This window comes from Hyperolius riggenbachi, chromosome 6, assembly GCF_040937935.1.
Source record: "Hyperolius riggenbachi isolate aHypRig1 chromosome 6, aHypRig1.pri, whole genome shotgun sequence".
Taxonomy (NCBI): Eukaryota; Metazoa; Chordata; class Amphibia; order Anura; family Hyperoliidae; genus Hyperolius; species Hyperolius riggenbachi.
In genome coordinates, this window is record NC_090651.1 from 63,648,408 (window position 1) to 63,674,578 (window position 26,171).

General features: G+C 46.5%; 1 long non-coding RNA gene across 4 annotated transcripts in view; it reads left to right on the plus strand.

Annotated features, from left to right (window-relative positions):
• Positions 1-21,052, plus strand: part of LOC137520884 (uncharacterized) — a 171,311-nt gene extending 150,259 nt beyond the window's left edge. For 3 of the 4 annotated variants that reach the window (XR_011021967.1, XR_011021968.1, XR_011021965.1), the window contains one exon: positions 14,136-14,393. This is a non-coding gene — a long non-coding RNA (uncharacterized lncRNA). Of the gene's footprint in view, positions 1-14,135; positions 14,394-20,151 lie in introns of those variants that run through there. The other variant, XR_011021966.1, reaches the window with a different exon arrangement.
• The last annotated feature ends 5,119 nt before the right edge of the window (positions 21,053-26,171 follow it).

The following is a 26,171-nucleotide window of genomic DNA, read 5'->3' on the forward strand; positions in this document are numbered from 1 at the left end:
TAGCCCCTCATGAAACATGACAGGGGGTCAGAAAAGTCATAGATGCTTGAAAATGGGAAAATTCACTTTTTGCACCATAGTTTGTAAACGCTATAACTTTTACCCAAACCAATAAATATACGCTGAATGGTTTTTTTTTAATCAAAAACATGTTTGTCCACATTTTTCGCGCTGCATGTATACAGAAATTTTACTTTATTTGAAAACTGTCAGCACAGAAAGCTAAAAAAATCATTTTTTTGCCAAAATTCATGTCTTTTTTGATGAATATAATAAAAAGTAAAAATCGCAGGAGCAATCAAATAGCACCAAAAGAAAGCTTTATTAGTGACAAGAAAAGGAGCCAAAATTCATTTAGGTGGTAGGTTGTATGAGCGAGCAATAAACCGTGAAAGCTGCAGTGGTCTGAATGGAAAAAAAGTGGCCGGTCCTTAAGGGGTAGAAAGCCCTAGGTCCTCAAGTGGTTAAAGGACTTCCGAAGCCAAAATCTGCCCCCAAAACGTAAAAAAAGTTAACTACCTGCATGACTTTGTAAGGCACGGAGGACGCCGTCCGCGCCCTCCGTGCCGTTCTGCCTGGTCCCCTCTGCTCAATAGCCCCCCGAAAGGCTGCGACCCCACGTTCCGGGTCGGTATCTGCAGCCTGCATAAAGATGGCCGCCGGAGCTGGCAGCGGCTGCGCAGTCCGCATAGCCACTACTGCGGCTGCGCAGCTCTAGGGCCAACCCTCCGATCCACGCAGCCTGTTACAAGGTTCGGGGGATTGGCCCTAGAGCTGCGCAGCCGCAGTAGCGGCTATGCGGACTGCGCAGCCGTGGCCAGCTCCGGCGGCCATCTTTATGCAGGCTGCAGATACCGACCCGGACCGCGGGGTCGCAGCCTTTCGGGGGGCTATTGAGCAGAGGGGACCAGGCGGAACGGCACGGAGGGCACGGACGGCGTCCTCCGTGCCTTACAAAGTCATGCAGGTAGTTAACTTTTTTTATGTTTTGGGGGCAGATTTTGGCCTCGGAAGTCCTTTAACCAGTTCATGTCCCAACTACAGTATAATAACGTCATTGCAAGTGGCTTGTGAAAGCCACATGACGTGATTATACGTTATCCCCTTTAAATGAGCACAGCGTGCGTGCTAGCACGCACCTGGGCTCATAAATCCCCCTCTGTCTAACTACACTAATGAGGGATCCCCTCCCAGGTGTCCGATCCCCCCACCCCATGCCCGATCCCCTGTAATTACAACCCCCCCCTCCTTGCAGAGATCGCAGGGAAGCTATGAAAAGTCTCACCTAATCTTTTTCCTGCGGCGATCGGCTCCCCTCCATTCCATACCGCTGACAGCCTCTATGTGCAGAATGGATCGGGTCCCGGCTTGATGACGTCATCAAGTCGGGACCCGATCCACTCTGCACATGGAGGCTGTCAGCGGTACTGAATGGAGGGGAGCCGATCGCCGCCGCAGGAACAAGATTAGGTGAGACTTTTCATAGCTTCCCTGCGCTGCCGATCTCTGCAAGGGGGTGGGTGGATGGGGATTGAAGAAACACCGCTGCTCTGTGGGAGGGGGGGGGGGCGGTCGGGGAGCAACACACAAAACGGGGGGGGGGGAGTTAAGGGGCACACACACCTGGCTATGGGGGGGAGGGGGAGAAATAGACACATCCAGACAGCTTGGGGGGGGGGGTGAATAGATGAATATCCACATCTGGCTAGCTGGGGGGGAGGGGTACTAAGGGCTGGGGGGGGGGGGGGGGTATCCAGAGGCACATCTGACCAACTATGGGGGAGGGAGGCATATGTAGGTGCACATCTGACTAACTGGGGGGAGGATTGAATTATAAAGGAGGAAAAAAATAACTAAATAAAAATCGGACAAAAACTGAAAAAATGCATTGTATATCCAAATAATTTATTGTCATCATACATTGTACTAGGATTGAATTTTAAATGGTGAAATAACCACATCGAATGGAAAAATAAAATGTGTGGGTTTAACTTACAGCAGCAACTTTTATTTTCAAACTATAATGGCTGAAAACTGTGAAATAATGACTTTTTTTCATTTTTTACCCCTTGTTCCCTTTAAAATGCATAGAAAATAATATAATTCTTAGCAAAAAGTACCACCCAAATAAAGCCTGATTGGTGGCGGAAAAAACAAGGTATAGATCATTTATGTATGATAAGTAGTGATAAAGATATTGGCAAATGAATGGGAGGAGTGTGAAATGTAGAAAATTGTTCTGGTTTTTTAGGGGGAAAACCCCAGGGACGCGAAGTGGTTAAAGAGACACTGAAGCGAAAAAAATATATGATATAATGAATTGGTTGTGTACTATGAATAATTACTAGAAGATTAGCAGCAAAGAAAATGTTCTCATATTTTTATTTTCAGGTATATAGTGTTTTTTCTAACATTGCATCATTCTCTAATATGTGCAGATTACACAACACTCAGCATTCAAAATGATTTTTTCAGAGCAGTCTGTGAACTAATGACCTCTCCTCTGGCAGAGAAAAAGAACAGTTGAGATAATAAAAGTCAGATAACAGCCCTCTCCACGACTTTGAAAGTCGTAGAGCTTAATGGCTTTTTTGTATAGAGATAACAACTGGAGTTTCTTAACTCTTCCTGTGCTGGAAACAATTAGACTGATGTATCTGATCTTAATGTTTTAATTCTTAGCTGTACTACACATACAAATCATAATATCATAATTTTTTTTTTCGCTTCAGTGTCTCTTTAAGCTCATCCAGAGTGTTGGGTCTTGCGTCCCTCAACTTTCTCTTCACACTATCCCACAGATTCTCTATGGGGTTCAGGTCAGGAGAGTTGGCAGGCCAATTGAGCACAGTATATATATACCATGGTCAGTAAACCATTTACCAGTGGTTTTGGCACTGTGAGCAGGTGCCAGGTCGTGCTAAAAAATGAAATCTTCATCTCCATAATGCTTTTCAGCAGATGGAAGCATGAAGTGCTCCAAAATCTCCTGATAGCTAGCTGCATTGACCCTGCCCTTGATAAAGCAAAGTGGACCAACGCCAGCAGCTGTGGGTATTTGACACTGGACTTCAGGCATTTTGGTATTTCCCTCTCCCCAGTGTTCCTCCAGACTCTGGCACCTTTATTTCCGAATGACATGCAAAAGTCGCTTTCATCCGAGAAAAGTACTTTGGACCACTAAGCCAGTGCTGCTTCTCTGTAGCCCACGTCAGGCACTTCTGCCGCTGTTTCTGGTTCAAAAGTGGCTTGACCTGGGGAATGCGACACCTGTAGCCCATTTCCTGCACACGCCTGTACACGTGGCTCTGGATGTTTCTACTCCACAGACTCAGTCCACTGCTTCCGCAGATCCCCCAAGGTCTGGAATCGGTCCTTCTCCACAATCTTCCTCAGGGTCCGGTCACCTCTTCTTGTTGTGCAGCGTTTTCTGCCACACTTTTTCCTTCCCACAGACTTCCCACTGAGGTGCCTTGATACAGCACTCTGGGAACAGCCTATTCATTCAGAAATGTCTTTCTGTGTCTAAGGGCCTGTTCAGACTATATGCGTATGAAGAATGCGTTTAAAATCAAAAAAAAGCAAATTGAAAAACCCATGCGTTTTTCTTGCGTTCTAATGCGTATTCTATTGCGTTTTGCACACACACACGTGACCCAGGGGAAAAAAAAGAATTATGGGAACCGCAGAGGAAAACTGACGCTAAAAACGCAATAGTACGCGTTTTTGATACGCGTCCATAGACTTTCATTGCGTCCGTTTCTATGCGTGACGCACAGAACTGCATGCAGCAATGCGGATAAGAAACGCATGCGTCTCATACGCATACATGTGAACTAGCCCATTCAAAAGCATTAGGAGCCGTTTCTATGCGTTTTTGGTACCAGTACGCGTTCCCTGAAAACGGCTAGGAACGCATATAGTCTGAACAGGCCCTTACTCTCTTGCTTGAAGGTGTCAATGATGGCCTTCTGGACAGTAGTCAGGTAGGGTCGGCAGTCTTACCCGTGATTGCGGTTTTGAGTAATGAACCAGGCTGGGAGTTTTTAAAAACCTCAGGAATCTTTTGCAGGTGTTTAGAGTTAATTAGTTGATTCAGATGATTAGATTAATAGCTCGTTTAGAGAACCTTTTCATGATATGCTAATTTTTTGAGATAGGAATTTGGGGTTTTCATGAGCTGTATGCCAAAATCATCAATATTAAAACAATAAAAGGCTTGAACTACTTCAGTTGTGTGTAATGAATCTAAAATATATGAAAGTCTAATGTTTATCAGTACATTACAGAAAATAATGAAGTTTATCACAATATGCGAAATTTTTGAGAAGGACGTGTGTGTGTGTGCATGTGCGCGTGCGTGTGTGTGTTTTGCGTTTTGCGATCACGTGAAAACGGCTTGACCGATTTGAACGAAACTTGGTATACAGATCCCTTACTACCTGGAATGATATGTTCTGGGGGTCTCGCGGCCCCCCTGCTTACCTGGGCAGAGCTACAATCAGCAAATCAGATTCCACCCATTAAAGTGAATGGAAAAAATGGAAAAGGCTGCCATTCTCACAGTAATCGAGCCAGAGTCCCCACACTTGCCACAGTTGGTCACTTGGTGACCGAGGTTACAAATCCAGGAAAAGTGGGCGGAGCATAAAACAGCCAATGAAATTTCAGACATTCATTTTAAATGGAAACATGTAAACTGCAGCCATTCTTACACTGTTAATCGCAGGGTTTTCAAACTTGGCAAACTTGGTCACTGGGTGAATGAGATTAATATTCAGGAAAGTGGGTGGAGCCTACAACAGCCAATCAAAAGTCACCTATTGATTTTCAAGGGGAATATTAAAACTGCTGCCATTCTTACACTGTTAATGGCAGAGGCTTCAAACTTGCTACAGTCGGTCATTGGGTGACTGGGGTCCAAATTCACTAAAGGGGCGGGGCCACAAACAGCCAATCAGACTTTTTTGGTGCATAAACTGCTTCCATTCACACATTTTTGATTGCCGGAACCTGAAAGCTCACAAACTTGGTCGTTGAGTGACTGTGTGTCAAGGTTAAAAAAAAGTGGGCGGAGCCAAAAATAAAGTTCACTAGGAAAATATAAACTGCAGCCATTCTTACACTGTTACTGGCAAGGTTCTGAAACTTTGCACAGTTGGTCACTGGGTGAATGGGAGGAATATTCAAGAGAGTGGGTGGAGCCTACAACAGCCAATTAAAATTCACCTGTTGATTTTCAAAGGTAATATTTACATTGCTGCCATTCTTACACAGTTAATAGCAGATGCTTTAAACCTGGTACTGTTAGTCACTGGGTGACTGGGGTTCAAATTCGGAAAGGAGGCGGAGCCACAAACGGCCAATCAGATTTTTTTAAATTTCAATGGGAATATACAAATTATTGATACCAAAATCCCAAAGATCATACACTTGGTCATTGAGTGACTGTATGTCAAGGTTAGAAAAAGTGGGCGGAGCCAACAGCTATATTTTTTCCAGGGGAAAATATAAACTGCAGCCATTCTTACACTGTTAATGGCAGGGTTCCCAAACTTGACACAGTGGGCCACTGGGTGACTGGGATTAATATTCAGAAATGTGGGTGGAGCCAACAAAAGGCAATCAAATTTCACTTATTGATTTTCCAGGGGAATATTTACATTGCTACCATTCTAACACTGTTAATGACAGAGACCTCTTGCCTGATAGATGACTGGGGTCCAAATTCACTAAAGGGGGTGGAGCCACAAACAACCAATCCAATTTGTTAGATTGATTTCAGCCATTCTGTTATTGGAAGGGTTCTCAAACGTGACACAGTTGGTCAATGGATGACTGGGATTAATATTCAGGAAAGTGGGTAAAAACTACAACAGCCAATCAAAGTTCACCTATTCATTTGCAAGGGAAATATTGAAACTGCTGCCACTCTTACACTAATAATGGCAGAAGAGCCTAAAGAAAATCAAAATTCACCTGTTGATTTTTAAGGGGAATATTTAAATTTCTGCCATTCTTGCACTGTTAATGGCACAAGCCTCAAACCTGGTACAGTTGGTCATTGGGTCACTGGGGTTCAAATTCAGAAAAGGGGTGGAGCTCCAAACAGCCATTTAGATTTGTTTCATCTCACTGGTAAATTACAAATTATTGATGCCAAGGACACCGGAGCTCACAAACTTGGTCATTGAGTGACTGTGAATCAAGGTTACAAAAAGTGGGCGGAGCCAAAAACAAATTTCACTAGGAAAATATAAACTACAGCCATTCTTACACTGTTAATGGCAAGGGTTCTCAAACTTTGCCCAGATGATCACTGGGTGACTGAGATTAATATTATGGGAAGTGGGCGGAGCCTATAATAAGCAATTAAAATTCACCTGCTACAGTTGGTCATTGGGTGACTGGGGTTCAAATGTAGTGTTGGGCAAACACCTAGATGTTCGGGTTCACGAACGTTCGCCGAACATCGCCGCGATGTTCGGGTGTTCGCGCCGAACTCCGAACATAATGGAAGTCAATGGGGACCCGAACTTTCATGCTTTGTAAAGCTTCCTTACATGCTACATACCCCAAATTAGCAGGGTATGTGCACCTTGGGAGTGGGTACAAGAGGAAAAAAAATATTTGAAAAAGAGCTTATAGTTTTTGAGAAAATTGATTGTAAAGTTTCAAAGGAAAAACTGTCTTTTAAATGTGGAAAATGTCATGTTTCTTTGCACAGGTAACATGCTTTTTTTCACCATGCAGTCATAAATGTAATACAGAGAAGAGGTTCCAGGAAAAGGGACCGGTAACACTAACCCAGCACCAGCAGCAGCACACGTGATGGAACAGGAGGAGGAGGCGCAGGAGGAGAAGGCCACGCTTTGTGAGACACAACAACCCAGGCCTTGCATGAGGACAAGAAGCGTGCGGATAGCATGCTTTGTAGCGCCATGCAGTCATAAATGTAATAAAGATAAGTGGTTCAATAAACAGGGACCACGCGGCAACGCTAACCCAGCAGCAGCAGACGTGATGGAACAGGAGGAGGCGCAGGAGGAGAAGGCCACGCTTTCAGGCGCAACTCAGGCCTTGCATGAGGACAAAAAAATGCGTGCGCAAAGCAATGCAATGAGTAGTTTTCAGGACACAATGGGCTATTCGGAGGAGCTATTCCCACTCCCACAATCTTCTACCTGTGAAAGGTCAATGGAACAGCCACAAATGTTGTGCCCGGATTCACAACCTTTTTCTGTGGAAAATGCACCTCGCACTGAAATGCAAGGCGAGGCCGAGGATGAACATGACGTCAACAACTCAACATGACGCAAAATGGGGGCGGAACAGAAAGCTGCTTTCAATGTTTTGAAGGCCTTAATTGCCTCCGGTGGCCAATTAGATGCATCATTCATCACACCCAAATCCCAGAGCAATGTGTGCAGGAATTTGAATCGCAGGAGGTGTACCGAGATCATCTGGACAAGTGACCAAGTGACCAAGTGACCAAGTGACAAGTGACAAAGTGAAAAGTGACCAGTGACAAAGTGACTGACAAAGTGACAAAATGACAAAGTGACAAGTGACAAAGTGACAAGTGACAAAGTGACAAGTGACAAAATGACAAAGTGGCAAGTGACAAAGTGACAAGTGACAAAGTGACAAGTGACAAAGTGACAAGTGACAAAGTGACCAGTGACAAAGTGACAAGTGAGAGGTTGTTCTGGGGAGCTCTACTCCACTGCACACAGTCACATATGAGGAGAGGTCTCGTCGGGACTGCTGATCCTCCTCAGCTTGCTCAAAGCCTTGAGGGTTCCTGAAGATCCTCTGCTTGGAGTTCGCCGGGGTTCAGCTTGGTGTCGGGGTCGGCGGCGTCCTCCTCACTCCAACGTGGCAGATCTTCTGTTGAAGGAAAAAAAAAACATTTTTAAAAGTCCAGTACCGCTTCTGAAGGACTCACCAAGAGATGCAGGAGCGCTTCAATCTAGCGCACCATCGCTCGCTGGGTGATGTCCCTCCCTACGCGCTGGAATTCTACGCTGCACATGCTAGCACGCTTTTGCACAGTGCCGAGGCGCATTCCAGCAGCTAGCTACCAAGCTTCTGTGGATCTGATTGGGCCACCATGTTGGATCTCTGCCAATTCCTCCAAAATTTTGAGCAATCCACGTTGCTTGTGACTGAGCAGTGACAACTCTACAGTCAGCATTACAATACCACTGCTGTGTTTACTGAAGAAATCAATGTTGAAGATGGAAACCGCTGGCATGATGCAAGTGGGGGAATCTGAAGATGAAAACGATCAGCGTGATGATACCAACATCAGGCAACCTGCCTCAGGAAACGCTGGTCCCAGCTATGACAAAGAACAGGACGAGGAACAGCTGGAGTTGGAGCAGGAATTGGATGCCCCCACTGCCGAGGGACAGAGCGGTGCACGTTGGACTTCCACAATTTATCGGGAATGGACAGCAGAAGAGGAAGAAAGTGATGCTGGTGACGAATATGGTGCATCACAACAATCACAACGCTCACAAGAACATGAAGACAGAGGAGTCTGGCAGGATTCTCTGGCACACATGGCTCAATTCATGCTAGACTGCATTGAACGCGGCCCGTGCATTATTCACTATTCATTATTATTCATTATTCTGGACAACACCAATTACTGGGTTTATACCCAGTTTATACAAACACAATGTTAAAAAACTGATTGAAGAAAGTGTCAGACAGGTCAAAAATGGAACAATTCCAGCAGGCCCTTGAGGATGGAGACTTTAGAGAGGAGATTGACATCCTCCTCCTTCTCTAGCCAGTTGTACACCGACAGACTGACTTCAGCAAACCCAGGAGGACCAGGAGGGCAGCAAAGAACACAAGCTGCTGATAGTGCCCAAAAGGGAATGGTATTGGCAGTGTCCTTGGAGTGGGAACATTTTCTGACACCCATGCAGCAGCCCACAGAACAGCAATCGGGCAGTTCCACGTCCTCCAACACCAATCGCCTGGAGAAGATGGTCAAGGTCTACATGTCAGATGGCGTAGCTGTGTTGAACATTCCATCTGCAGACAGACGGTGAGTGTGACAGCACAGAAGGACCATGGCAACTCACTCATAGTACCACAGTTTGATAGTGCTGCCCAAAAAATTATATGGATCCGTGGACCCGGGCAGTACTGGGAAGTGGGAACGCAGGATTTAGTACCTAAACACACGATACAACATGTTTTCCGGGGTCGGACTCTGAGGCACATACAGATGGTCCCGATCATCATCCTCATCATACAACTCTTCTCCTGAGTCTGACCCACCCACCACCTCTGCCACCCCAACATCCCCAGACACAGACCCCTCATCGTCCTCAACATTAACTTGGGATGCTGGCCTGAGCCAGACCTCCTCCTCCACATCAGGCCCCATCATCTCCTCAATGGCAGCCCTCATTAATCGCTCTGGCGACGGACCGATAGACACAACGTTCTCCTCCGGGGAGGGCTGCTGCTGACCACTGGCTGCTGGGGTGGATGTTATAGCTTGCGTGGGGCGTTGGCTGTTGCTGTTGTTGGGAGTGCTGCTCACAGCGGAGGTCTCTGAGGAACTCATGGTGAGCTCATATAGTGGTTGGCGGTGAGTGGAGTATTACTGATCCCAGCAATATACACACTGACTGGCAGAGTACGCAATGCTATATAGTGTGGCTGAGCGGTGTACACAGAGTGGCAGTAAACACAATGCTATATAGTCTGGCTGAGCGGTGTACACAGAGTGGCAGTACACACAATGCTATATAGTCTGGCTGAGCGGTGTACACACAGTGGCAGTACACACAATGCTATATAGTCTGGCTGAGCGGTGTACACAGAGTGGCAGTAAACAATGCTATATAGTGTGGCTGAGCCGTGTACACATAGTGGCAGTAAACAATGCTATATAGTCTGGCTGAGCGGTGTACACAGAGTGGCAGTACACACAATGCTATATAGTCTGGCTGAGCGGTGTACACACAGTGGCAGTACACACAATGCTATATAGTCTGGCTGAGCGGTGTACACACAGTGGCAGTACACACAATGCTATATAGTCTGGCTGAGCGGTGTACACAGAGTGGCAGTACACACAATGCTATATAGTCTGGCTGAGCGGTGTACACAGAGTGGCAGTACACACAATGCTATATAGTCTGGCTGAGCGGTGTACACAGAGTGGCAGTACACACAATGCTATATAGTCTGGCTGAGCGGTGTACACAGAGTGGCAGTACACACAATGCTATATAGTCTGGCTGAGCGGTGTACACAGAGTGGCAGTACACACAATGCTATATAGTCTGGCTGAGCGGTGTACACAGAGTGGCAGTAAACAATGCTATATAGTCTGGCTGAGCGGTGTACACAGAGTGGCAGTACACACAATGCTATATAGTCTGGCTGAGCGGTGTACACACAGTGGCAGTACACACAATGCTATATAGTCTGGCTGAGCGGTGTACACAGAGTGGCAGTACACACAATGCTATATAGTCTGGCTGAGCGGTGTACACAGAGTGGCAGTACACACAATGCTATATAGTCTGGCTGAGCCGTGTACACAGAGTGGCAGTACACACAATGCTATATAGTCTGGCTGAGCGGTGTACACAGAGTGGCAGTAAACAATGCTATATAGTCTGGCTGAGCGGTGTACACAGAGTGGCAGTACACACAATGCTATATAGTCTGGCTGAGCCGTGTACACACAGTGGCAGTAAACAATGCTATATAGTCTGGCTGAGCGGTGTACACAGAGTGGCAGTACACACAATGCTATATAGTCTGGCTGAGCGGTGTAAACACAGTGGCAGTACACACAATGCTATATAGTCTGGCTGAGCGGTGTACACACAGTGGCAGTACACACAATGCTATATAGTCTGGCTGAGCGGTGTACACAGAGTGGCAGTAAACAATGCTATATAGTCTGGCTGAGCGGTGTACACAATGCTATATAGTCTGGCTGAGCGGTGTATACAGAGTGGCAGTAAACAATGCTATATAGTCTGGCTGAGCGGTGTACACAGAGTGGCAGTACACACAATGCTATATAGTCTGGCTGAGCGGTGTACACAGAGTGGCAGAACACACAATGCTATATAGTCTGGCTGAGCGGTGTACACAGAGTGGCAGTACACACAATGCTATATAGTCTGGCTGAGCGGTGTACACAGAGTGGCAGTAAACAATGCTATATAGTCTGGCTGAGCGGTGTACACAGAGTGGCAGTACACACAATGCTATATAGTCTGGCTGAGCCGTGTACACACAGTGGCAGTAAACAATGCTATATATAGCGTGGCTGAGCGAGGTACACAGTGGCAGTACACACAATGCTATATAGTGTGGCTGAGCGAGCGGTGTACTACTGTTCCCAGCAGCGACACACAATGACTGGGGGGACCCTGGCTAGCGTGGCTGGAGCGCGAACTACCCTGCCTGCCTACCCAAAGCTAAACCACAGACAAATGGCGGAGATATGACGTGGTTCGGGTATTTATTTACCCGAACCACGTGACCGTTCGGCCAATCAGAGCGCGTTCGGGGTCCGAACCACGTGACCCGTTCGGCCAATCACAGCGCTAGCCGAACATTCGGGGAACGTTCGGCCATGCGCTCTTAGTTCGGCCATGTGGCCGAACGGTTTGGCCGAGCACCATCAGGTGTTCGGCCGAACTCGAACATCACCCGAACAGGGTGATGTTCTGCAGAACCCGAACAGTGGCGAACACTGTTCGCCCAACACTATTCAAATGCTGGAGAGGGGCAGAGCCACAAACAGCCAATCTGATTTGTTTAATTTCTATGGGAATATACAAATTATTGATGACAAAAACCCCAAATCTCACAAACTTGATCATTGAGTATTTGTGTGTTAGGGTTAGAAAAAGTTGCCGTAGCTAACACCAACCAAATACATACCCGGGCAACGCCGATTAATTTATTATTCATAAAAGTGGGTGGAGCCTACAAAAGCAAATCAAAATTCATCTATTGATTTTCAAGGGGAATATTTCATTACTGCCATTCTTGCACTGTTAATGGCACAAGCCCCAGACTGGGTACAGTTATTTATTGGGTGACTGGGGTTCAAATTCAGAAAAGGGGTGGAGACACAAACAGCCCATCAGATTTGTTTCATTTCAATGCAAATTATTGATGCCAAAGACTGCAAAGCTCACAAATTTGGTCATTGAGTAATCAAGTAATTGTCTGTTACTGTTAGAAATAGTGGGCATAGCCAACACCAGCCAGATACATACCCAGGCAATGCTGGGTCATCAGTGGGCGGAGACAAATACAAATTTCACTGGGAAAATGTAAACTGCAGCCATTTTTACACAGTTAACGATAGGGTTCTCAAACTTTGCACAGTTGGTCACTAGGTGACTGGTATTACTATTCATAAAAGAGGGTGGAGCCTACAAAAGCCAATCCAAATTCATTTATTGCTTTTCAAGGGGAATATTCAATTGCTGCCATTCTTGCACTGTTAATGACACAAGCTTAAAACCTGTTACAGTTGGTCATTGGGTGACTGGGGTTCAAATTCAGAAAAGAGGGTGGAGCCACAGCCAATTAGATGTGTTTCATTTCAATGCAAATTATTGATGCCAAACAATGCAAAGCTCACAAACTAGGTCATTGAGTCATTGGGCCTGATTCACAAAGCGGTGATAACTCAGTTATCACGCCTAAAAGACTTTAGGCATGATAAGCTTTGCACCGCTGAGTTAGCACCGATTTGTGCTCTTTATCGCACGCAAAGTCACGCGCGCAAAACTTTGCGCGCAATCGCGCAACTCCGCGCGCAGCGCCCATAGGGTTTAATGGTCGCATCGCGCGCACTGCACTGTGCGCCGCGCGATTGTGCGCGCAAAACTTTGTGCGCGGAAAATTCCCGCGAGTTTCTTCTTATCATGCCTAAACTGAGTTTAGGCGTGATAAAGGGCTTTTCACTGGCGTGCAAACACTTTGCACCAGTTTGTGAATCAGGCCCATTGTGTGTTAGGGTTAGGAAAAGTGGGCGGAGCCAACACCAGCCAAATACATACTCGGGCAACGCCGGGCAATCAGCTAGTGTATTTAATTAGAAATTCACATGCGTTTTCGTATACGAATTGTACCGCGAATTCACAGCCGGTTTCGCATTAAATCAATGTAAAAGCACACAGGCACTGACATGGTTAAATTCGCATACTTACTAACATATGGGAAAACGCCCACGAATTCACGGTAAAATTTGTGGTAAAATTTGCATACGCGTGCAAATTCGTTTTGCGTTTTCAACAACTAATTTGCACGCAAAAGTGGAAACAGGCCCTGAGTGTATTAAAGGGATACTGTAGGGGGGTCGGGGGAAATTGAGTTGAAGTTACCCAGGGCTTCTAATGGTCTCCTGCAGGCATCCTGTGCCCGTGGAGACAATCACCGATGCTCTGGCCCCGCCTCCGGCTCACTTCTGGAATTTCAGACTTTAAAGTCGGAAAACCACTGCACCTGCGTTGCCATGTCCTCGCTTCCCCTGATGTCACTAGGAGCGTACGGCGCAGGCACAGACCATACTGGGGAGTGTCTGTGCGGGCACAGGATGTCTGTGGGGGACCATTAGAAGCCCCGGGTAACTTCAACTCATTTTCCCCTGACCCCCCTACAGTATCCCTTTAAGTAATAAAGATGCTAGTCCTGTATTCAAAACTTTCAAAGCTTTTTCTGCTGTTATGGTTTGGAGTTATCACATACCTTAGGAGCACATTAATTGCCATTGCCAAACAGTTGCATACTGGGGGGTCTTTTTATCTATACTATATTCCTCCTATTCCCTTTATTTACCCTTCCTTCTAATAACATAAGACTGTGCACTTCCTAGTATAGACCTCAGTGGGAGTGTCTGAAGACTCTCAGTGGGATGAGTATAGACCTCAGTGGGAGTGTTTGGAGACTCTGGGAAGAGGGTGACAAATACACAATTAGCAGGAGGAGAAAAAAAGAGTGAGGAAGGAAATGATGTCAGGAGGTCAAACATTCACAGGAATCATAACATGGACAGTGCAATATATCTGTTATGTACGTAGAACTAGTATTTATCTACCTATATGTGTGTTTTTTATTTCTAGATTAGCATGGGCATCACTTGTTCTTTAAAACAATCAGGATGCGCATATACCCCTGAAGATGACGGAAAACCAAAACTAGTCGGGACAAGAGCGGGCAGAGCCATGCAGACCAGACCAGCAATATATTTAGTACCACAAGGGTGGGAAGCGCATACACCAGGAGAGGGTCCCAATTGGGATAGGACCCTCTAGATGTAAGTGGCTTTGCTGATTTACTGATGGCTACATTTTAAGTAATAAAGTTGATCCTTGAGTCCATCCACTGAGAGCATCCCTCTGTTTTTTTTGGTTCCCTGAGTGTACAACACTAGGTCTGAGGATCTATAAGAGGGATCTCTGGAGGTGGTATGGATCTGTCCTGTGCTTGGAGCCAATAATCATCAGCGCTGTGACATACCAGCTTATTTTCTATCTGAGGAGAATAAGGATATATCCTGTGTACAGCAGCAGAAACTTTATTGGAATTGCTGCGCCTCTAAATTGCACTACTTGCACACTCTTCAGTCAGTCCATGGCTCCACGCACTCCCCGACTTCATCCTTACAGGCGCGCATCTCCTCCGTGACCCGACGCGTGTTATCACATAATATCACACCACAGCTCACAGAGAAGATGCAACCAGCAATGAATGAATATGGAAGTGGCACGGAGCTGCTATTTGACAAAGCAGCATGTCCGCTGAGAGGGGTGAGAAGCTACGCTGCTGAAGTCTCTGCAGAAGCCTCAGGGAGCAACAGTTAAGTTGTGGGGACTCCTTGGTGGGCCTTTATGGTGGCTGGATAGTGTAATGGTTAAGGGCTCTGCCTCTGACACAGGAGACCTGGGTTCGAATCTCGGCTCTGCCTGTTCAGTAAGCCAGCACCTATTCAGTAGGAGACCTTTGGCAAGTCTCCCTAACACTGCTACTGCCTATAGAGCGCGTCCTAGTGGCTGCAGCTCTGGCGCTTTGAGTCCGCCAGGAGAAAAGCGCAATATAAATGTTATTTGTCTTGTCTTGTCTTGTCTACAGGCTCTGGGCCCTTGGGGCAATTGCCCTCTTTGATAGCACTGGGAGGGGGAAGGCTCTGGTTCCTATAGAGCCTTCCCATTCCTCTTCTGGTCCCCTCATTCCAGCACTGTCACCCCCAGTGGCTCAGAGACTGCTCTCTTCTGCCGTGGGATGCTTTGTAAGTCTTCCTGGGCCCGAGTGCTCCCTGAAGATGGGCGGTTCCTTAGGGTCCATGCACAAGCGCACGCTCTAGTGCATGAGCAGTACGGAGCCACCTGTCTTCGTTAGCACTCGGGCTCCCGAAGACTTCTGAAGCCTCTTGCGACAGGAGATTTGAACGGGGGAGCCAGCGCATGAACGACGGGACCAGGAGAGGAACAGGAAGAGGCTCCATAGGACCCAGAGCCTTCCCTCTCCTTAGGTAAGTACTGTATTTTTTGGACTATAAGACTCACTTTTTCTCGCCAAAAAGTTGGGGAAAAAGTCACTGCATCTTATAGTCCAAATGCAGGGAGTTCCTGACTTGTGAACTCCTGCCAATACCAACCACCAACCCATCACAATGTCAGGGAATCCCTGTACTGTGCCCATGCAGAGGAGGACACAGGGGGACAAACGAACGACACAAAGGGGTATACAAGAGGACACAAGGAGGATACAAAGAGGCATAGAGAAGGACACAAGGAGGGCAGAGGTATACATATGGGGACACAGGAAGATACAAGAGGGACAGAGGACACAAGAAGTACAAGGGGGCACACAGTATGGTACAAAGGGGGAATAATCCAAACGATGCCCCTTCACCATGGATGCACCAGGTTTAGTATATATTTTTTCCCCTGTTTTTTGTCCTCTTAACCTAGGAGCGTCTTATGGTCAGGAGCGTCTTATAGTCCGAAAAATACGGTATCTGCTTTTTTAATTAAAATTTCGCTTCAGGTTTGCTTTAAGTGGTTTAATAAAATCCTGTTGATGTTATCATCATTCTGAAAAAAAAAGAAATATCAGAGGCGGATAAGGAAATAGACAACCTCAGCAAGCATTGTAAAGCGCATAGCAAATGTCAGAGCATTAATATTTAACATAGTGATTCTGACTGCCGAGAAAAAAAGGTCTGTATAGACTTTAACTCAGAATAAGTGATGGATAAATCCACAGAATAGGCCGCAGGTGAAACTGCTTTAACGTAACAAAGACGGGCGATTGCCATCACTTCTTGTTTGTTGTCAGCAGCCCGCGGCCGAGCCTTACAGTGAACCAGGGAGGCTGGAAACGGAGCAGCTGAAATGGGTATGAGACGCATTCTGTTTAAAAGGGCACCGCCACCTGCTATTATAGGGGGCATCATTTAATAGTATGCATGCCGGCGTTAAAGGATACTCAAACTGACATATGACATGATGAGATAGACATGTGTATGTACAGTGCCTAGCACACAAATAACGATGCTGTGTTCCCTTTTTTATTTCTCTGCCTGAAAGAGTTAAATATCAGGTATGTAGGTGGCTGACTCAGTCCTGACTCAGACAGGAAGTGACTACAGTGTGACCCTCATTAATAAGAAATTCCAACTATAAAACACTTTCCTAGCAGAAAATGGATTCTGAGAGCAAGAAAGAGGTAAAAAGGGTAATTTCTTATCAGTGAGGGTCACATTGTAGTCACTTCCTGTCTGAGTCAGGACTCAGTCAGCTACTTACATACCTGATATTTAACTCTTTCAGGCAGAGAAAGAAAAAAAAGGAACACAGCATAGTTATTTGTGTGGTAAGCACTGTACATACACATGTCTATCTCATCATGTCACATGTCACTTCGGGTATCCTTTAAGGTTGGGGAGAAGTGAGGGGGGAGAGGGGTGGCTAAGGTTAGCTTTGTATGGTTCAGGTTAGTTGCCAACTGGGGGGAAGGGGGTTATGGTTAATTGCTCAGGGGGGATTAAGGTTAGTTGCCCACTAGGGGAAGCAGTTTAATGGGCCCCTATTGCGGCATCCGGAATTGTAAGCTTTTTTTACACAGGGGGTGGTTAAAGTTAGCCGTGGGGTCGGAAGGGTTAAGGTTAGCTGGGGGGGGGGGGGGGGTGGTAGTGGGTACAGTTAAAGGAGTGGGGGGTTTAAGGGTAGGCAGCGGTAGTAGGAGGGTTCTGTGTGAGAGTAGGCTTACAGTAGGTTTAGCTATAGTAAAATATTGCTATTTAATACTGGTATTTTACTATCATATTTTACACTTTAATAGTAGAATATCTGTACATTTACCAATATTCTACTGTTGGGTTTCCTGGGTGCTTACATTTCCCGGGCACCATTTTTTGATATATGTCACCAGGGTGGGTTAAAAAGGAAAAATCGAAAAAAATCTTAAAATTTAAAATGCATACAAATAAGAAGATCACTTCTTCCAGAGTAAAATAAGCCATAAATGACTTTTCTCCTATGTTGCTGTCACTTGCATTCCCTGAAAAAGATTTATACAAAGATGCTGGCCAGCCTCCCTGCTCGCTACACACTTTTTTGGCAGTTGAACGGAGCAACTGCCATTCATTAAGTGCTTTTAAAAATAAAGAAAACCCTGAGAACACCCCCCCCCCCCTTCCCCATGAGTAAAGATGGCCCGAACCTCCGATTTTCGGTTTGCAAACCAAGTTCGCGAACTTCCGCAAAAGTTCGGTTCACGCGAACTTTCGTGAACCGCAATGGACTTTATTGGGGAGGCGACCTTTGAAAACTAGAAACACCTATGCTGGCCATAAAAGTGATGGAAAAGATGTTTCAAGGGATCTAACACCTGGAGGGGGGCATGGCGGAGTGAGATAAATGCCAGAAATCCCGGGGAAATTTCTGGATTGAATGCAAAGCAGTGTTTTAAAGGCAGAAATCACACTGAATGCTAAATTGCAGGCCTAAAGTTTTTTAAAACATCTTGCATGTGTATACATCAATAAGGGAGTGTAATTAGAGTACTGCTTTACACTGACACACCAAACTAACTGTGTAAAGCACCGCAAACAGCTGTTGTGACGGCCGTGCTGGACTGGTGCGCACCATGGCGAGACAGCTCTTCGTCAGTGACATCAGGTAATGTCTGACTGCCTTATCAACTTTCGATGGTTCTTTCTCTACCATTGATAAAGCTTACATCTATTTTTTTTACAGTACATTTTCTGCTGGCTGTTCAGTACCTGCAACGAGAAACTGTTATGGAGAGCGCGTCTGCCATTGTGAGTGACCACGGGTAATTGCCCGGGGAATCATAGTTCGATTCTAGTCCAGAGTGGGAGCCTGAGAACTGGCTACCACCACCGCACATCCAAGTAAGGACCCATTTGCTGTATAAGTAATGTACCTGCTCTGACCGTGCTTTGCAGACCAGGCATCTGTGGTCAGATCGACCCTTGACCCAGCGCTGTGTGCCAGAGATGACACCACTTGCCTTTAATGAGAATTTGTTATGGAGGGCAAGTCATACTGACTTCAGTTTACAAAAGTGGTGAACAAGTGTTTGAATGTAAGGGTGCGTACACACATCCAATTTTGATTGAGCAATGATTGGTACATTTCACCACTTCCATATAGTGTGAGAACTCCACTGCAGCCAATGGCATTCTTCATTTTTACCATGGAGAATTACTGTATATTAAGCAATCTGAAAGTATGTGTTTGTATTAAAATACATTATTGGCATCTGTGGCCATGCATATTTCAAGTAAGAACATTCATGGTTTGCCTTGGAGAATGCACGAAAATGCATATAGAAATGTGGTTTAAAGAATAAATGAAGCACTATAAACAGGGCCAGTGTTTCCATAGGGACAAACTGGGCAATTACCCTGGGCCTAGAGCCAGGCCTCAGGTTTCCCCCTTTAAGTTAATGGTTTTCCCAGCCTGGATGTACAGCTGAGTCCTCGCAGTGGTGCGTTCTCATTAGTTCATCTGGTGCACTGCACTTTTTATCCCTCCTGGCGGTTTATTAAAATCCGCCAGGGGGCAGCAAATCCACCAAGGGGCAGCGGCATTCAAAGAACGGGATCTCCTGGAGGGCTTCCCCCATCGCCATGACGACGGGCGGGATGACGTCACCGACGTCATTGACGTTGTGAAGTCAAAGGGGACTCCAAACCACCCCACAGCGCTGCCTGGCACTGATTGGCCAGGCAGCGCACGGGGTCTGGAGGGGGGGGCTGAGGCGCGATGGAGAGCTGCGGATCGGCGGGTAGTGGCGGCGATCAGATTGCACACGCAGCTAGCACGTGTAGCAAAAAAAAAATTATGCAAATCGGCCCAGCGGGGCCTGAGCGGTGCGTTCCAGCGGCATAGCCCGAGCACAGCTCAGGCTTACCGCCAGGAAGGTTAAATTCAGCATACTTAAAGAGAATCTGTATTGTTAAAATCGCACAAAAGTAAATATACCAGTGTGTTAGGGGACATCTCCTATTACCCTCTGTCACAATTTCGCCGCTCCCCACCGCATTAAAAGTAGTCAAAAACAGTTTTAAAAAGTTTGTTTATAAACAAACAAAATGGCCACCAAAACAGGAAGTAGATTGATGTACAATATGTCCACACATAGAAAATACATCCATACACAAGCAGGCTGTATACAGCTTTCCTTTTGAATCTCAAAAGATCATTTGTGTGTTTACCTTCTGTCCCCTTCTTCTCTCATGCACTGAACATTACAGGCTTCCTGCAGACAGCTCTGCCTGTGCCTGTAATTCCTCAGTATGTGTCAGCCAGCTACTTTCAACAGAGGAGGATTTTTATCCAGCTCTCTTCTATCACTGATAAGATAGCAGAGAAGCTGCTGGCTTATGTAAATAAAACACACACTGGAGTGTGCATAGAGGAACAGTTCAACACTGAAGAACTTGGCAGCCTTCCAGACACAGGCCGACAAGTCTGACAGGGGAAAGATACATTGATTTATTACAGAGACCTTGATAGTACAAAGTGCTGCAGTGAGCCAGAACAGATTAGAATAGGTTTAGGAACTTGTAGCATGGTAGAAAAAACGTTGTCATTTTTGTTACAGAGTCACTTTAAGTCGCCACCCCAGTGGTGTCTGTCCCTATGACCCGATGGCATGCTACTGTAAGTACATACATGCCTGCAGGGAAAGGAGAAGAGCCGCCAGCATGGAGGAAGATCGAAAGCCATTGAAGAGAGAAGAAAAAAGTTGTTAAAGGGGGATCATCAGCCACAAAATCAAATTCCATTTACCCACTGCTCTTTGCATATTATGTAGTCTACATGCAGTCTGAATTGCAAGCATTCCGATATAATCATAAATGTTTCTGCTGTAATCAATCTTATCTCAGTCAGCCTGGCTCCTTTCTGGTACATTGCCGGGGAGAGGGACGCTTGTCATCACCCTCCCACATTCCTGCTCCTCACTGATTGGCTGAGGGCAGTTCAGTGTGACACGAGGCTGAGAAGGGAAATACAGCTCACCCTTCTGCAGAAGCTGCTAAAACACAATCTATGCTGTGCTCACATGTACAAAGAGAGCTAGATATGAAAGTGCAGTTTCTAGGAGAAAAAAAGAGCAAGGGAGGAAATGACATCAGAATTGGCTTCAGTCAGTGGCAGTAAAGATGATGCCTGGAACAGTTTTCTCCCCCCCCCCCCCCCCCCACTCAGCTGACTTCCCATATGCTAGCCATCAGTTAGGTGCCGGGTTGTGTCTGGTTGGAACAGATACCCCTAAACTAAATAAATGTATGTATGGTCTTTCTAGACTATATATACTTTCTGATTAAGATATTCTTTATGCTTTGTAAAGGCCTGACGAAGGGTTAACAACCCGAAACGGACTAGTGTCGTCGCCTGAACTAAATTACTTTTGAAATTGTATTTTCATCAACCAAAGCACACAGTGTCTATGATCTGCTCAACACATTGATTCTTTATGTCTGTACCACAAAATATTTTTATCGCTGTTTGCAAAAAAAAACGTTTTTACCGTTTTGAAGAAAAAAGATTTTTTGAATATAATAAAGTGTGAAACTAAAAGCTTAGAAGCGGATTACTGATTTGTGGCTTCACTTTATTCAAGCCGATCCTGCTATACAGAAATCTGGTACTACTCTGAGCATAGTGGTGTGCTCAAGTGTGGATCGCTATATCAACAGGAGCTCCTTTTTTTCTGTCTGGGGCTCATTCCCAATAATATTGCAACAAGGGATGGAAGAGAACAGGGGGAGCGGTGGGGATGAGGACTTTCTGCACATACCTGCTCCTCCCAGGGGCGTAGCAATAGGGGGTGCAGAGGTAGCGACCGCATCGGGGCCCTTGGGCCAGAGGGGCCCAGAAGGGCCCTCTATCAACTACAGTATTAGCTCTCTATTGGTCCTGTGCTCATAATAATCACTTCTATAGATACTTTGAATAGTGGTAATCATTAACAAACTGTTCCCCATCCCCTTCTTGCACCTCTGACACTGTAGTTGCCATTGGCAGGTTTTGGTGTGCCGTATCAATGGTTATGTATAGAGTGCTTGGGGGGCCCCATTGTAAAACTTGCATCAGGGCCCACAGCTCTTTAGCTACGCCACTGGCTCCTCCTGTCTTTATAATTTGTGACCGCTAAGGTATCCTTTAATTCCATGTACACCTCCGTCTCCACGTTTGGTACCGTCCATTGGATGCAAAAATGTTAGCATGCGGTGAGCTTGAAGTTATTTGTTTGAACCTGGGAACGGCTGTGATTTCTATTCTAAGTATCGATAAATATGTTTCTGCTTTTCCGAGGCGTGCGCCCGCATTTCCACATAATAGGTTAGCTGTGTGTTTGCCGCTGAGTCTTCCTCTTTTTATCAGTCAGTTTGTAATTGAAAAGTCAATACAATACTATTAAAAACCCCAGCCAGACTAATCTACCTGCAGATTGTCTGCCCAGCACCCGGCACATTGGACGTTTTGGAAATTGCAAAAATATTGTCTGGAGATGAATGGGACTTAACAAAGTGAAGGCAGGCGGGAAATAATGGCGAGATGGTTGGAAATCATCAATAATCCCCTATTCGATTGCTGTTCTGCCGTACCGGTTGTGCCGCTGATTGGAGAGCGATCTATACTTCTTCAATTAATTCTGATGAGCGTTCTTCAGATTGAGCGCCTCTGTCGCGCTGATAAAGATCTCTTGCTCGGCTTTTGTCTTTCCGACACAGCTTTTTAGTTTCCTGTCCGCTAGAAAATGGATTGATCCCCAGGGGGGGCTGTGTGTTCCTAAGTATTATTTATTTGTTTGTTTTGAGAAAGAAATTCTATAGGAAGAAACAGAGAATATATCCCAGCCCTGACACTGAACAAAGTGACCATGGTGGGGTGCATCTGCGAACACGTAAATAAGGACAACTTATCACAAATCAGAAGGGTTGCAGATTGCAGGCAGCACGGTTTAAGCTCAAACAGGGGAGTAACTACAAATCATAGGGCTTCCAGCAAAATTTTGATGCCCCCCCAATGTGCACACCTCTTCCCTTGCCTACCCCTTGGTGACCCTCACAACCGGGGGCCCATCTTGCAAGGGTCATAATATAAGACGAGTGTGGCCAACAATCTTCAATCATGTTCTGATTGCTTTCAACACAAGCGCAAACGCATTAAAACTTAGTACCGATGTTTGTGATTGGGTGAAATCATGTCGCAATTGCATTGCACTAAGGGCTGTTTCACACCAAAAGGTGCTTTTGCGATTATCGATTTTGAAGCAATTTTGAAATTATTTTATAGCGATTTATGGCATTCAGTTATGAAGGGATTTTGCTTTCCTATACTTTCTACAGAATCGCAATTGCTTCAGAAATGCTACATGCAGTACTTTTGCAATTCTTAAAAAAAAGCTCACTCAAGTGTGAAATAGCCCGTCTGATTACACTAACCAACCAAACGCTAGCAATATTATAATCGCTAAAAAGCATTCTTGGTGTGAAACAGCTTGAATGTAAATATTCTACCACGATTTCCATCAGTTTCACAAAATCACAGATCACAAAAGCACTGCTAGCAGAAAACAGTCCTTATACTATAATGTCCTCAATACTGGTAGCCTAATGCGGTAAACATATTTTTTGTCAGGAAAAATACTGCATTTGGTATTTTCTGTTAGAAATTCTGAAAGATTTGTAGAAATAATGAAAGATTTTCAAACATGATGCAACCATTTTTGGTAATTTTACAAAAGTGTGGGAAAACATATGGTATTTCTGCGCTACGTATGCAGTAAAATTTGTAGAAATGCAATATTCTACCAAGAAAAATATTGTTGCATTATGGGTAAATCGGTTGTTAAAACAAACCACGTAACCCAATTTTGATGCCGTTCGAGTACCTCCTTACTTAGTTGGAAGTATGCTAATGCACTTCCTGTGTCATTTTACGGCGGGGGAACTTATATAACAATAGCAGGCAGAGCCAGGACAAGGGCCTCTAGCACTCAAGGCTGAGACACCAAAGTGCGTCCCTCCATCCCTCCTACCCCAGCCGTCATACACTGATTTCTATTAGGACCCCCAACACCTTAATCTCTAGTTATCTGGCTTGCGGTCACTGCCATGTATCCCCTTTTTTTCAGGGCCAGTTCTAGACTTTTTGCTGCCTGAAGGCAAACTTGTGAGGATGCCGCCCCCCCTCCCTCCCCCTCCTCAGGTAGTATAATTTCCCCCAGTATAGGTAGCCTGAAGGGAGTAGCAGCCATGAAGAAGGGCAGCGGGCACAGAACCGGGGAGGGGGTCGGACCCCCCCCCCCCCACCCTCACTTGGGTCCCCAGTCCGCTCTCCCCCTCCAGCTATTAGCTCTGTGTAAAAGCATCAGGCAGCGGGAGGGGAGGCGATGACTTTCCTCCTTACATTCGTTCCAGCTCTGCATTCCACTGCTCGTCACTTCCTGCAAAGCTGCCCACTGTACTTCCACAAGTACAGTGCTAGGCATTGCAGGAAGTGACGAGAGGTGGAACGCAGCACTGGAACGTAAGGAGGGTGAGTCATCGCTTTCCTGCCCGCTGCCTGATACTTTTACACAGAGCTAATAGCTGGAGGGGGAGAGCAGACGGGGGACGCAAGTGAGGGAGGGGGGGGTCTGACCCCCTCCCCGGCGCTGTGCCTGCTGCCCCCCTTCCTGGCTGCTACTCCCTCCAGCTTGGCCCCCACCCCACCCATGGCCGGGAGGACGACGCCCCCACCACGAGTTCCGCCTGAGGAACCTGCCTCACCCCGCCTCGTGGGCGTCCCGGGGCTGTCTTTTCTTCTTATTTCTCTCTGCTTCAAACACAATAGGGAAATGATAGCTGAGTGAGTTGTGCGCCCCCTCCTACACTGCGCCCTGAGGCTGGAGCCTCTCTTGCATCTGCCTCGGCCCATCCCTGAGAGCAAGCAGACAAAGGAAAGGCTGTAAACATTTCAGCACAACTGAGTGGCAGTAGGTTTTGTAAGGTGTTCTGCTGGAGACAGGAATTGGCCTGGGTATGAAAATTCTGAGTGCTATCACAGAAACTATTCGCTGCAGACGTCTTCTCCTCTGAATCATGAGTAGCTGATCTCAGAGGGCTCCGTTTTCTTCTAACACTTGACTTTACCGCCAGGTAAAGGCACGTCTTAGGCCCGGTTCACACTTGCGGTGGCCCTCCGGAATCGCCGTGCCGGAGCCGCACCGCTTGCAGAACGGACGGAACGGACGCACGGCATAGCAATGAAAGCCTATGCGTCCGTTCACATGCGTCCGTTCTGCCGAACCGGAGCCGGACCGGATCCGGGCCGGATCCGGACTCCGGCCTCCGTTCCAACATGCGCTATTTTTTCATCCGGCTCCTCCGGCAGCCGTATCCGGGGCGGAGCCGGACTGCACCATCCGGCCAATACAAACCAATGGGAACTGGAGAGCGCACAACACACTGGCTGAGAAATCCGGATGTTCTACCCCACTTCCTATGGGGATTGTTGCGGCGATATTGGATGGGGACACATGGGCAAGCATTTTGGAGTGGAGCAGCACAGCTGGATCCGGATCCGGAGATGTTGGCAGCATGTCGGAGGTGGAGGTGAGTGCTAAACAGCAGAGGGCCTGATTCCACAGGTCCCCCTTCTGCTGACCTCCCAGACCCCAACATTTTTTTTGTTTTTAACGTAACTTTTGCCAAACGGATCCGGATCGCATCCTGATGGACACCTGATGCAACCTGACCGGATCCGGATCGGATCCGGATCAGAACCGTACGGTTCCGATCCGGATCCGGTCCGGATCCGGTCAGGTCATCCGGTCCGTTTGGCAAACAACCGCTAATGTGAACCGGGCCTTAAACTGATTGCAAAATGATTTGCTAACACGCCCCCTATTTTCTACAAGAATTACGTTTTTCAGAGAAAAATGGTCCACAATACTGCACATTTAACTACTTGCCGACCACTCCATTGGCGTGGAGGCAGCGGCAGCTCCAGGACAGCTCCACGCCGATTGGCATGAACGGTCTACTATGAGGCTAGCAGAAGATCACTCACAGGCTGCGCGCGCATCTCCTGCTTGGAAGCTCTGCTCCGTCATCAGTCTCCCAGTGGCAATCACACTGTGTACAGCGCTGCGTTCTGCAGCAGCGCTGTACTGGGGACCGCCGTGTGACACGGCTGTCCCCTCCTGAGGCTGGGGAGTGATCGGCTGTCATAGGCTGAAGCCTATGACAGCTGATTGGCTGGCGGACGGAGGGAGGGAGGGCACATCACAAAATAAATAAAAAAAACTGCCAAATTTATTAAAATAATAAGAAAATAAATATTTATTTAAAGAAAACGAAACAACTGTGGAGCGATCAGACCCCACCAACAGAGAGCTATGTTGGTGGGGAGGGAATCACTTGTGTGCTGAGTTGTGCGGCCCTGCAGCATGGCCTAAAAGCTGAAGTGGCCATTTTAGTAATATAACCTGGTCACTAGGGGGGTTTAACACCACGGTCCTCAAGTGGTTAACAACCTGATTTACAGCATTCTGTAATATATCAGAATTGCAAACTGCAAGTTGCGATCATTTTATTTTCCCATCTGAGTGACAACTAAGGGTACAGA